The following is a 14,462-nucleotide window of genomic DNA, read 5'->3' on the forward strand; positions in this document are numbered from 1 at the left end:
AAGCTACTTTAGTTATAGTCTTAATTCAACATGTCCCACCCTCTAAAGTTGCAATCTCAATGAATTACTGCATTATATTGGTCGGGACACAGGAAGTTTAATCATATCATGCTGACAATTTCTCTTTTATTAATGATTATATTGTTTTGTAAACCCACCCCCTTAAGGTCATTTAAAGTCTTTATTTCCCATAAACGTATTGTTGGAATCATTAAAACTTCCTAATATAGTCTCCATAGATGAGGGATACATAGCACCACTTTCCCACGTCGCCTGTCCTTGGCATCTGGCCGTCGTTCAATTCTTCGGTCATCAGGTCACAATCATGATCTACTAGGCATGTGCGACTTGTTCGGCATCCAGACGCCATTTTCTTATTTTCATAAACGGATCAGGCCCAAATGCACACTATTGATAAAAGAATCAAAAACAGTTGTTATTTTCTTAAACATATGATCCTCACTGATCACCACCTACTTCTCTATTCCATGTTATTGTTATTTTCTTGAGCAAAAGCATTAATAATAGCAGCCTTCTTTAAATTTAAGCAAGCATATGCTGGGCATGTGGATCCCCAAGATCACGTATTAATCCTTCTTGCACATGCTTGAGAGTTTTTCCCTCTCAAAGCGAGTTAGTCACGTTATTACTACGCCTTGTTGATTCACACATGCGCAAAGCGTTTCCCATACACAAAGCGAGTTTTAGTCACGTTGCATTTTTATTTCACATTAATTCAAGCACACGTAAAGCTTTTCTCCCCATATTGGTATCTGGTGCATGTTAATTTCATTCCACTCACAATTTTAATAGTTAGTAAATGTTAACGAGGATTGGTCCGAGCAAGTTTCGTTTTCATGAATTCTTGCTTCATCCTCTGATGGCATCATAAAAATACCCATCATTACCAAGTGCCAACTTTATTCATTTAATTTTAGTATTTTCTTCCCCTATCATAAATGCTTTATTTTCATCTTTTTCGTGTAGTTCTTTCATTTTGTCACATAGACTTCCTCTTATTTCCTCTGACTCGATCACCTCTCTTTTTCTCTTTCTTCCCATTCTTTTATTCTTTATTTCAGTAATCATTCTTGTTTTAGTTCTACCTTTGCAACATCTATATATCATTATTATCATCAATATTATTAGTGCTACTGAAATTATGGGTATTATTATTCTTCCCAACAGACTAGTTCCAAAAGTAGAGAACCAATTACCTATAGCGTAAATACTTTTAGTTAATCTTTCCCAAACACCGTCAACCTCTAGTTGGGTCAAATCTTCATGAATCTTTGTAATATTCTTGATATATCCCTCAATACCTTTACTTTTGCCCGGGATATATACACAGCAATTTTGAATTTTCAACATGCCACAGACTTCTCCCTCTTTTGCCAATAATATATCATGGGCAAGTCGATTTTGCAAAACCATAGATCTAATTGCAACCATTTCGGTATTGATCATCAAAAATCCTCCAGCAGTATCCGTTGATAAACGATCAACTACTGTCAATAATTTACGTATTTTATGCTAATTCAATGCGACTCCAACTGACGGTATTAGTGCTCCAAATATATCACCTACTATTTCTGAAAAACTTGCTCTTTTACTCTGTGTTAGTCCCTGACTCATTTAATTGATTCTATTGTTCTTGTCTATGTGATACACCTTTGGAAATACTATTCCAATGTAAAAAGTACCATACCATCGTGCAGGTAATCTATAATAAGCATTTTTACCATACACATAATAAATCCTTGGAAATAAAGGATGAGTATCACCTTTTAGTCCCCATCCTCCCATAATTAAGAAGGTATGTTCACATTCACTGGAACCATTGAAAATATGATTATAGTCTGTTTTTAGTCTGTGTAGACAAACTTTCCCCATCTTTGCCAAATTCAGGGACATAGCAGCATGAGTCTTGCCTTTCTTATAGTCCTCTTTTTTATTAGCCCATGGTGGTACAAGTGACTTCTGCTCAACAGCTTTCTTTTGGAAATCTTGCCTTCTTTCCTTCACTAAATTTAAGAAATCTTTCTCTTCATCCCGTAAAACACATGTTAGGTTGTTCTTATGAGTATATGTTATATCTATTGGGCTTGTTGTTAGGAACAACTCGCCCATAAATTCTGCATCTTTACCACTAAGCACTGGGTTCATGTTTCTTCGAATAGGAATTTCAGAAAAGACCACATCCACGTTTGAGTAATAATACTGCAGTTTGCCAATTACATAGAATAGCCTTGATACAACACTATATGATACACCATATGTTAAAGGAAGGTGATGATACGTCACTCCTTCTGAGACAGAGGAAGGTAATTTCATGCACATATAATAATCACTCACATCCATAGTATCAACATACTCGTAGAGGAGTTTAGTAAATACATTTAATGACGAATCACTATTTGATGTGTCTTGATGATAAATGCTCTCATCCATTAGTTTCAATTTTTCAGTAGTAGTTTCTTTAGTAATTGTATTCACTTGTTCACTAGTATTTGTGTTATTTCCACTATTAGTTACTATTAGGACAGGTATTACCACAGTTAACAATAACCACATCAACGTTAGTATGAAAATATTACACAAACAATACTTAAAACATCTCCGTTTTAGACTAGATTTTGGATGTTCAGTCACTTCTATTTCAGCCATTTTAGTACTAAAAAATCTGATGATTACTTAAAGTTATTTCTTCTAATAAACAAAATTAATTTCTCATAAAATAGAATCAAAAATGTTGATCTTAAAAAAAATTTGGTTTGTGTGATCCCACACTCAAAAACTCTTTGCCTTTGCTCTCTTTTTCTTCTCTTCTTTTTGGTCTCTTTATTTTCTTCTTTATTTGTTTAGCAAATTTTCATACCTATCAAAATCGTTTCCTTTTAAGGTGGTCTCAACTTGCTTTCATCAATTCTCTCAGTATCTTCACTTTCTTCTTTATTCAGATCAAGATTCTCAAAGACCTCAACTATAACATATGTCGATTCAGGAGCTTTATATTTTCTGTTTAGAATTCTCAGTTTCTTGAACTCCATGTTGGTTTTCTTCTTGATTGCTCTTGTTCAGTTTGACTTGACACCTCATTTACTTGCTCTAACTTTTCCCCTGTTTCCTTCCTTAGAAAATGTCTCATTCTTTTCACTCCACTCGGCCAGTGATCACCTTTTCTGACCCTCTTGATCTGTACTGCCCTTTCACCTTGTTTGTCTACTTCAAGAGTTCTTTTATTTTCCCTTTCTTTTAGCTGTACTTGTTCTTGACTCACTGATCTTCTTTCTGTTGAATGAATTTGTTCTGGATCTTTAAGTATTTTGTCTTCTTCTGACTGGACTGGATCTCAATTTTCTAAGTTCTTTTCTTCTTCTCTTTGTTCGATCTGTTCTGGTGTCTCAGTTTCTTGCTCTTCTTCTGTTTCAACGGCAGTTTCACAAGCCCCAGTAACTGGTGTCCACCCTACTTGACTGGTACTTGGTTGTTCATCGTCAATGTGTTCTTTTGAGTCTGATTCTCTGATTTCTTCGACCTCACAACTCTCAGCTTCTGGTTCTTCTCTGGGCTCTAACAGTTGCTGCTCTCGTCGTTCAGGTGGTTTTAGGACTTTTTGTGTATGACTGGCATGGATCCAGTTTGGTAAGCCAGCACACTTCACTGCTGTTGTTGTGACCAGTATAACATGATGGGGTCGTTTCCATCTAGGTTCCAAACACAACTTCCTTGTGTGTTTCTTTATTAGGACCCAATCTCCTGGACACAAATCATGAGCTTGATTCGGCTGTGCTGTGGTTGCATCTTCTCATACCTGATGAGACAAGACCAGCTAATCCCTTGCAATAGTCCAACACTAGATCATCAGTTATATTCATCAGTTTGTTTCCAGGTACAAATGCTTGTCTCATTGCTCTTCCCATGAGAATCTCATGTGGACTCAATCCTGTTCTTCTGTCCGGAATGCTTCTAAGACTCATTAATACAAGAGGCAAAGCATCGGGCCATTTTAGTGTTGTGGATGCACACACAGTTCCTAACCTAGATTTTATCGTGCCATTCAGCTGCTCAACCACTCCAGAGGCTTCTGGTCGATAGGCACAGTGTAGTTTCTGTTCAACTTTGAAAGCTGCACAAATCAATCGAAATGTCTCATTGTTAAAATGAGGTCCTCTATCTGATTCCAAAGTGACTGGAAATCCAAACCTAGGGATAACTTCTCTCAACAGTAGTTTAGCAACTGTAAGACTGTAATTCTTTCTCGTGGGATAGGCTTCCACCCATCGAGAGAACAGACATACAATGACAAGGCCATACTTCAAGCCATTGTACAATGGCAATTCTATGAAGTCAATCTGCAAACGTGTGAATGGTCCCTCTGCCTTTCTAATTTTTCCCCAAGTAACAACTGTTTTTCTACCTGGATTCTGTAATTGGCATGCCAAGCATCTTTGTCAAAGACTCCCTGAATTTGGGAATTGTACAATGTCTGCCTGAAGTGTCTAATCATGGCATCCCTTCCAATGTGAGTAGCTCTATGATATACCCTTGCCATTTGTGATAACAAACTGTCTGGCATTATTGGTCTACCATCTGAACACACCCATACTTCGTCATCTGTTCTTCTGGTACAACCTGATTTAATCCAGAGTTCCTTATCTTTTCTATCTGCTTCATCTTGCAACTGTCTGACCTCATCCCATGTTTTAAAATCAGAAAAGAACATTAGATGGCAATTGGTAACTTTTTTTTCCAACCCTCTATTCAAAGATATTGTATTTCGGGCACACAATTGTGCAACTTGGTCAGCATATCTGTTGCCCTGTGTCACATACTCATTTCCTGACTTATGTGCGGCACATTTGACCACTGCAATTTCTTTTGGCACTGTAATGCTTCCAATAGTTCTTTGACATGTTTACTGTTTCTAATAGGGGAACCTGAAGAAGTCAGAAATCCCCTTTGCATCCACAATTGGCCGAAGTCATGCACAACCCCGAAACCATATTTACTATCCATAAATATGATTACTCCCAATCTCCTCCCAATTTTGCAAGCTTTTGTTAAAGCAAATAATTCATCTACTTGTGCAGACTTGACTCCTCTTAAACAGGATGCTTCCAGCATAGCAGACACTGTACATACATCATAGGCAGAACTCAATTCTCCATTCTCTTTCCTCAGGCATGACCCATCTACAAACATTACATAATCTAATTCTTCTTAATGATACATCAAGGATGTCAGGCCTGGGCTTTGTAAACAGTTATGTCACATCCAAACAATCATGATCAGCTTCCTCTTTTACTTCTTCACAATATGGATCAGGCAGCAAGGTTGCTGGATTCACTGTAGTGCATCCGATCACACTTACGTTCTCTGCTCCCAAAATTATTCTTTCATACTTGGTCAGTCGACTAGGGGTCAAATGCTGAGTACGAGTCCTTGTTAAAAGGATCTCAACTGAATGTGGCACAAACACTTCAATGGATGTCCCATCACAATCAAGTCTCTCTGTTCCAGACTCACACAAGTAGCAGCTACTGCTTTTAAGCAGCCAGGCAATGCTGCAGCCACTGGATCCAAAGTGGCAGAAAAGTACGCAACTCAACATCGTGACAATCCATGTCTCTGAGTTATCAATGAAAGTGCACATCCTTCCCTTTCACAACAGAACAAAGCAAGTTCTTTCGTATAGTCTAGCATTCCCAATGCTGGTGCTTGACACAAATTTTTCCTCAATTTTACAAATGCTTCCGCACTTTCATCATCTTATTCAATCGGATCTCTCATTTCCATTCTGGTCATTCTTATCAGAGGCTTTGCAAGCAATGAAAATCCACTAATGCACTGACGACAATATCTAATCACTCCCAAAAACATTTGCATTTCTTTCTTTGTTTCAGGCAAATTCATTTGTCGAATTACTTTTATTCTTTCCTAATTCCTCTTTCTATCTTGTGTCCCAGATATTGAACTTTTTGTTGGCAATATTGCAATTTTTCTGGCGACACCTTGTGTCCTCTTTCTGCCAGATGGTTCACTTAAGCGATTGTGTCAGTGACACAAGCTTCTCGTGTCTTTGATGCCACCAATAGGTCATCAATGTACTGAACCAAAACGGAATTTCCTGGCATGACTAATGTCTCCAAACATTTTTTCAAAATCTGATTCAAAATCGAGGGGCTCTCTGTGTACCCTTGAGGAACTCGGCACCATGCCAAAATACGGTCTCCAAACTGAAATGCAAAAAGATATTGACTATCTGAGTGTAAAGGAATCGAAAAGAATGCTTGACACAAATCAATTACTGTGTACCAAAGTGTATCCCAAGGACTCTGATACAAAATCACTGCTGGATTTGGTACTATTGGACAACAGGGTACTACTATATTGTTAATTTTCCTCAAATCTTGCACTATTCTGTACTTGCCACTAGGCTTCTTCAGCCCCATGATTGGTGAGTTACATGGACTGCTCATTATTTCTTTTAGAATGCAGGACTTCTTTTGTATTGAATTGTGTTCAGATAAATTGCATCCTCTTTCACCATGATTTTAATCAGGTCTATATTTGCCATTAGGCCAATTTCCTTTCCTGTAAAATCCCACACATCTGATCTCACTGTCTCTTTCAGCTCCTCAGGCAAATTGTTTCAGTAAGCAATGAGAACATCTCAACTTCTTCTGTCCCTTGCTTTGCTAACATCATTTTGAAAGCAACATCCTCATCAGGCGTTTGAAATGCAATACCATCAGGCATACATTAAATGGTGCAATTCATTTTGCACAGCAAGTCCCTTCCCAACAAATGTACTGGACTTGAATCACATACCACAAACGTATGCATGTCTCTGAAATTTCCAATATTCACTTGTATTGGTTTTGAGACTGGAGTTCTTATATGCTTATTTGAAACTCCTACAACTTGGATAGTTTCTCCCAAGAGGGGTAGGTTTGGAACTTCTGCTGCTCTCACAGTAGAATGGGTAGCACCAGTATCCACTAGGAAAGTGATGTCATTACCTTCCACCTTTCCATCAACAAATGGACCTGACTGATCTACCGCCAAGGTTACGCCAAGCACACACTCCTCCTCCCCCCTCAGGCACCGTCATTGGGACGTGTCTGAATCACTCTCATTACTTTGCATCCAATATTGTCGAACTGTTTGTGTATTCTTACCACTTTCTCCTTAAAATTCAGTGTTCGCACTGTATCTCTGCACCTGAGTGTTCACATGACTTGGCATAGGAGCTTGTGGCACCTGTATTTGAGGAGAAACTACCTGCTGCTGTTGCTGCTGGTTCACAACCACCTCATTCTGCATCTGTGGATTTAATATTTGATTTACCCCATTATTCTGCTGAATATTTCTACACTCATTCTTCCAATGTCCAAGCTTTCCGCATGCATTACATGGAAATGTCTTTCTTGTTTCTTCTCTATTCATTCGTCGTCTTCCCTTATTTCAATTCGATGCTTGATTACCCTGATTTTGACCATTTGTCTGGTTTTCACTTTTAGAACCAGGACTCACTTCATGTTGCTCTGCCAATTTCACTTGTGCCCACATCATTTACTCTCTTTCAGTTTTGTATGTTTTGCATCAATATCATCACTACAATACTTCGCATACTTTAGAATATCATCTATGGGTTTGCTCTGCCAACAAATCATATGCTGTTGAATCATCTGACTAATTTCTAACCTTAATCCATACCCAAATCTATACTCAAAATGTCCCATATCTTTATCACCAATATTCTCAAACCCACTATACTGTGCCGCTCGGACCAGGGTGCTCTTTGATTGACTAACTTGGCACACCTGGAGACTCTTCCCGGCCCCACCCCCACCGCCTACATCACTCCTCGCGGCCCCCGCTTTGCGGGTGCCGCTCGCTGATACTGACATTGCCACTGGAGTTTGTTCTCGCCCTGCTGCTGCTTACTGACCGAGGGTTGGGCTGCGCTGTTTGTGGAAGGACTTCCGTGGAGCTTGAGAGGCCGGGACTGCGAGGACCAGGGTGCTCTTTGATTGACTAACTTGGCACACCTGGAGACTCTTCCCGGCCCCACCCCTACCACCTACATCACTCCTCGCGGCCCCTTCGCGGGTGCCGCTCGCTGATACTGACATTGCCACTGGAGTTTGTTCTCGCCCTGCTGCTGCTTACTGACCGAGGGTTGGGCTGCGCTGTTTGTGGAAGGACTTCCGTGGAGCTTGAGAGGCCGGGACTGCGAGGACCAGGGTGCTCTTTGATTGACTAACTTGGCACACCTGGAGACTCTTCCCGGCTCCGCCCCCTCCTTGGACTCCTCCTCTAGCATATCCATTTCGCGTGAACGCGCCAGCGGACTGCGCCCGGGGCGAAGACCGGGCAAAGAGCGGGCCCTCCCAGGCCAAACGTGGCCGGGCTGGGCCTGGCTACTGACACCGTAGTATCTGCGGTATAGTATTATTGTAATGTCCTTGATGGAGAATAAAATGCTAGGGGATAAACTGGGGGGCGTGGCAAATGGCCCTTTAGATAGTTATTTCAAGAAGATCAGTATGGATGACGAAAGGGGTACTTCAATGGCCGAGCGTAGAACTGAGCGCCGACGCTCAATCTAGAATATGAAACGTAGAGCTCCAGAGGACCCTATCTCTCAGCCCCCCCAGGTGATTGTGACAATGGTGGTTTAAGTGATGCCCCCCTTTCTCAAGATAGTGTCCCGTTATTATTACGTGAGTGTTCCCCTATATATTGTGTTCCTAGTGTTCATGTCATTAGTGATTCTCTCCCTCTAAATGATATAGGAAGCCCTAAAGTCCTTAACACACGGCTTTTAGGCCGCGGAAAACAAAATGGGAAAAAGGCTAAGAATCTGGTTAAGGGGAAAATCCATGGTCCTCCACCTAGGAAAATAAGACGCAAGGAGGGGGCGGGCCAGGCTAACCCCAGAATTAACCATTCTGACTTTGGCCAACACACAAAGACCCTAAAAGGAAATGTCCTGGGGTTGGAAACTGGGCCAGAAAGTAGACCAATCCCGGCCACTCATACCCCTTCTGTATGCTCTGATATAGTTGTGATTAATCCTGAGCCTGATCTGCCCGCTGATATCTCCCCGCAGGCGTCTATCATTCCTACTGCTCTCATAACCAAACTGGGAGATTTACTTAGCACTTTTATATTGCCCATTACCGATAGTCTGAGGAGGTTAGAGCAAAGGTTAGAAATTATTGAATCCGCAATGAGCAACATGATTGCCGCAGATAAGGCTCAAGTGAATGGGGCAACTCTTCAGGCCCCACTACCCACTATTAATGTTCCTCAGGAAATTCCTGATCCTAGTAAAAATATACCACAGGCTCCTGATCACTTAGTACTTGACCACCTTAGAAAGGGACCTCCAACGACTTTGGAACATCTAATTAGCAAGCCCGTTATTAACCCCTTGGAAGGGTTTACCATTGCACCACGGGGGATTACACGTCAGGAGCAGGGAAGCCCCAGTAGGGATCGGGGCCTTTGGCCCCACGGGCCACAGGTTGATTTACCCCCCGAAGCTACGCCCTTGGTGGTGGTTTTGACAGGGGTCCCTTCATTGGCTGATAATAAGAGAGAAGACTTTTATCAGCTGAAAAATAAAATTATACATTGGTTAAGAATACATAGACCTATAAATAAGAACGTCAATGGGGAGATACTGTATGTCAGACGTCTCCCCTGGCTTGGTGGTAAAAGTAAAGACATCGAGGGAGATATAGTTCTGATTAACTTTAGAGATCCTAAAGCGGTTGATTTTATATTGACTTGGCCTTTAGGTAATGGTAATAGTCGAATTAGCCCCCGAGCCTTGACTTATTTCTACCCCAGGTCCCTGGTGTTCCTTCCCCCTCATGCCAGGATTAATGCTAGAACATACCCAGTTACTCCCACTGCATTACATGGCAAGAATTTGCGACCCGATCCTCAAGGTTGGAATAGGATACCTCAAAGAGGTCCTAGTTATAACAACCGGAGACTGGAGCACTTGAGGCCTTTTACGCCATTGGAGCTAGGGAATAGGTGTGATGTTTTTACGGGCATGGATGACTGTGATTGAAGTTTACAGTACAGGAAGGGTAAGTGGGACAGCCAAAGTGTTGTCAGCCTAGAGGAGAACGTAACTGAGACTTCCGATGTGGCTGATGAACCCCTTATTAGTGACAGGGCTCTCTTGGATCCTATAAGTAGGGTTGTTACTAGATCTCTTGCTATTACCCACTCACTACCAGTGGGAGGTAGTAGTGATGATAGTCAGCTTTTAAATCGGGTAGACCATTTTGAAACACCTAACCCAGGGACATCGATTGGTGTAAAAGGAGGTATTTCTGCTCCGCCCACCAGCGGTAAAGATGTTATTCGTCTGTTATCTTGGAACATAGCTGGGTTGGAAAAAAAATTGGTTCTTCCTGAGTGGAACAACTTTATTGAAAAATTTGATATATGTATGTTCCAAGAAACTTGGGGCCCGATTCACAAAACTAACTTAAGACAAAATCCTAAACTTACTACCATTTTGGTATTCACAGAAGGCACTTACTCATTTTGGTATTCACAGAAGGCACTTACTCATTTTGCTATTCACAGAAGTTAGGAGTCCTAACTTTAGGACTCCTAAATGCCTTCTGTGAATACCGAAAGTCTTAAAATTAGGATTTTTCTCAGTTTAGTAGTGGTATAGTTAGGACTCCTAACTTTAGGACTCCTAAATGCCTTCTGTGAATACCGAAAGTCTTAAAATTAGGATTTTTCTCAATTTAGTAGTCCGAAGTCTAAATTTAGGACTACTAAATTGAGAAAAATCCTAATTTTAAGGCTCTCGGTATTCACAGAAGGCATTTAGGAGTCCTAAAGTTAGGAGTCCTAACTATACTACTACTAAACTGAGAAAAATCCTAATTTTAAGGCTTTCGGTATTCACAGAAGGCATTTAGGAGTCCTAAACTTAGGAGTCCTAAACTTAGGACTACTAAATTGAGAAAAATCCTAATTTTAAGACTTTCGGTATTCACAGAAGGCATTTAGGAGTCCTAAAGTTAGGAGTCCTAACTATACTACTACTAAACTGAGAAAAATCCTAATTTTAAGACTTTCGGTATTCACAGAAGGCATTTAGGAGTCCTAAAGTTAGGACTCCTAACTTCTGTGAATACCGAAATGAGTAAGTGCCTTCTGTGAATACCAAAATGAGTAAGTGCCTTCTGTGAATACCAAAATGGTAGTAAGTTTAGGATTTTGTCTTAAGTTAGTTCTGTGAATCGGGCCCTTGGAGTCTATTACCAGTATACAAAACTGGATATGCAACCTTTTGTGTACCCGCTTATAGCTGCGGCAAGGGCAGACCTTCTGGGGGCTTACACATATGGATAAAAATAGACTTAAAATGGAATATTTCAATTCATGATTTGGATTGCAGGGACATTCAACATCATTCATTTGAAGCCCAGATGACGGGAAGCAAGATTGAGTTATTTAATATTTACGCTAGAGGGACTCGGGGAGCCAAAATGCCATGTACTTTTACGATTTTAGAACAGACACTAGTTAATTGCCCCTCAAATTCTAAAATACTTGTGGGGGGGGATTTCAACTGTACATTCGAACCCTTAAGTGAGGATGACCCCCTGGGTATGGAGGAGGACGATGCTAGCTGGTCTATTCCCGCACTGTTATTACCCCCGATTAAAAAATGGTCCGCTAAGGCATTACAGATTAATGCTCTTACCGTGGATTTTAACTTAAGAGCAGTAAATGGTAGATCACCCTCTGATCGGGACGGGGCCATGACGTTTAATAGACTCAGCAGCCCGTCCCGAATTGATTATATCTTACTGGATGTTACTATGTGGCGTGACCTAGTTGATATGGAGGTGGTCCCCTCGCAGGATAGTGATCACATCCCCTTATGTTTGACGTTAGGGTGGAGTAACTTAAAAGGTGGCCCAAACCCAGTCCCTTTGAGGATAACAAAGGAGGTGGTCCCATACAATGGCAACCGAAGATTGAAATGGGATAAGGTTAGCTCTCACCCAGATAAATTGGTAAAGATTAAGATGCATATTGATGAGCTAACCAGAGAGTTGGAGGATTTAGCCATGGGAACAGGGGTTGACCAGGAGTCGTTTTTCCCTAAGATATACAAAAATGCTATTGAGGAAGTTGGTAAACAATTCTCAATCCAATGCTCCAATACAAAACCCCCTAAACCCAGTAATCCCTGGTACTCTGCAAAGTGCCGGGCTAAAAGACGTGAGTTAACTGTTGCCCTCCGCAATAAGAATCAACCCTTAGTTAGAGTAGCCAGGAGAGAGTATGCGAATGGACAAGTGCGGGCAAAAAAAGAGTGGGAGGAACAGCATTGGCAAGACCTTAAATATGCATCTAAAATGAAAAACGCCTCACTGTTTTGGGATTTGATTAATAAGGCCAGAAAATATAATAGGCCTTTATTGGCTAATCACATTACTAGCCAACAATGGTATTCCCATTTTTCAACATTATACGGTGGACAAGATGCAAGTGAACCCCTTTTTTATGATCCAGCCAAACGGGCCCCTCCTTTACCAACGCTCGAGGATCCATTCGTGCCTTCGGAGGTAGTAGTGGCCATAAGACATCTAACCCCGAAGAAGGCTGCAGGCCAAGATGGTATTCCGGGGGACCTTCTTTTGAAAGAACCCATAGCTTGGGCCTCACTTATTGCATTAATAATGAACTTAATTTCCAAGGGACACCCCGTCCCAGACTCCTGGAAGGGTGCTGAGGTGATCACTGTTTATAAAAAGGGTGATAGGGATGACCCTGCAAACTACAGACCAATCAGTCTGATAGATGTGATCCAGAAAGTGCTTGGCAGGGTCATCATTCTGCGAGTTGGTGCATGGATGGAGGAGGAGCAGGTCCTCTCCCATTACCAGGCCGGGTTTCGGAAAAAAGTGGGCACGATGGACCAGGTCTTCCGCTTGTTTGCGATCTATTGGAAAACTGTGTTAATTAACCATGGTAGTCTCTACCTAGCATTTATAGATCTCAGGATGGCGTTCGACCTGGTCCCCCGAGCTAGGCTGTGGGATATTTTGGAGGAGATGGGCTTGCCGGGTTACCTTCTGGATCTTATAGTTAAGCTACATGAAGGTAATTACGCAAGAATCAGATGGGGTACCCAAGGTCAATTGACCGAGCGGGTGCCCGTGAGAAGGGGAGTCCGCCAGGGATGTGTCATGGCGCCGACCCTCTTTTCCTTATTTGTGAATGGTGTGGTGGACCATCTGAGGGACGAGCCGGCGGATGCGCCTTCCCTGGCAGGGGAAAAAACCCCAACCCTCCTCTTCGCGGACGACACTATTCTGATTTCGAAAACCCCAGCAGGCCTCCAAAAGCTACTGCACCGCTTCAGTGAATTTTGTAATGACAGGGGACTAACAATTAACACCTCGAAAACAAAACTCATGGCCCTCTCCCCTTCCAAAAGATTTCAAAATAATTTCTCGCTAAACGGGGAGTCTCTGGAGATGGTGGACTCCTTTGACTACTTGGGTGTTAGGGTGAATAATCGGATGCGCTGGAATGACCATCTGGCTAAAATGTTATTAAATTTTAAAAGGGTTGCAGGGGCGGTAATGCGAGAACATAGGGCGTCTGTGAGTAAACCTGTGGCCCCGGCCCTTGCAATCTATGAAGGCCAAATATTACCAACTGCCCTGTATGGTTCTGAACTCTGGGGGTTCGAGAACTTCCCGGATTTAATTACTTCAGAAAACAAGTTCTTGAGAGATTTGGTTGCCTTACCAGTCTCTACCCCATTAATACCATTACGTTTAGATATGGGCAGGCGCCCTCTTAAAGAAATAGTGCGTCTTCGCCCTTTACTCTTTTGGGTTCGACTGAGAAGGACTGAGGAGCTCAAGAACTACGCAGCTGCATTGGACGAACTTATCTTGTTAGATAAAGGTAACAGGATTAAGTGGCTGAATAATTTGAGGCAGCTGGTTGGATATATAGGCCTAAGCGATCTTTGGAAAAGCCAATCCCCGCCACCTAAATTAGTTATTAAGAAGCTGTATTGGGAGTGGGTCCAGCAGGAGACTTTCCATAGAGTTGCTGGGGGTTCCCTTACCGAGCGCTTCCTAGAAATTAAGGGGTCTAGGCTATTTGAGCCACTTCTTGACTATATTGAGAAACCCCTAGATAGATCATTATATTTAAAAGTCAGGTTTGGAATCCTTCCAGTAAATGCTTTTACTTCTGGGTGGAACCCTCAATGTGGCTCATCAAAGTCCTGTCCGTGCTGCGTAGCCCCTATTGAGTCCGTGGCGCACCTTATGTTTGCTTGCCCAGCTTACAAGGTGCCTAGGAGGATATGGTTAAAACCCTTATGTAAGGGCCTGGGCCTTAGATGCCATGCAATGGCCCTGCGAGTCCTCTGT

This window comes from Triturus cristatus, chromosome 9 (assembly GCF_964204655.1).
Source record: "Triturus cristatus chromosome 9, aTriCri1.1, whole genome shotgun sequence".
Taxonomy (NCBI): Eukaryota; Metazoa; Chordata; class Amphibia; order Caudata; family Salamandridae; genus Triturus; species Triturus cristatus.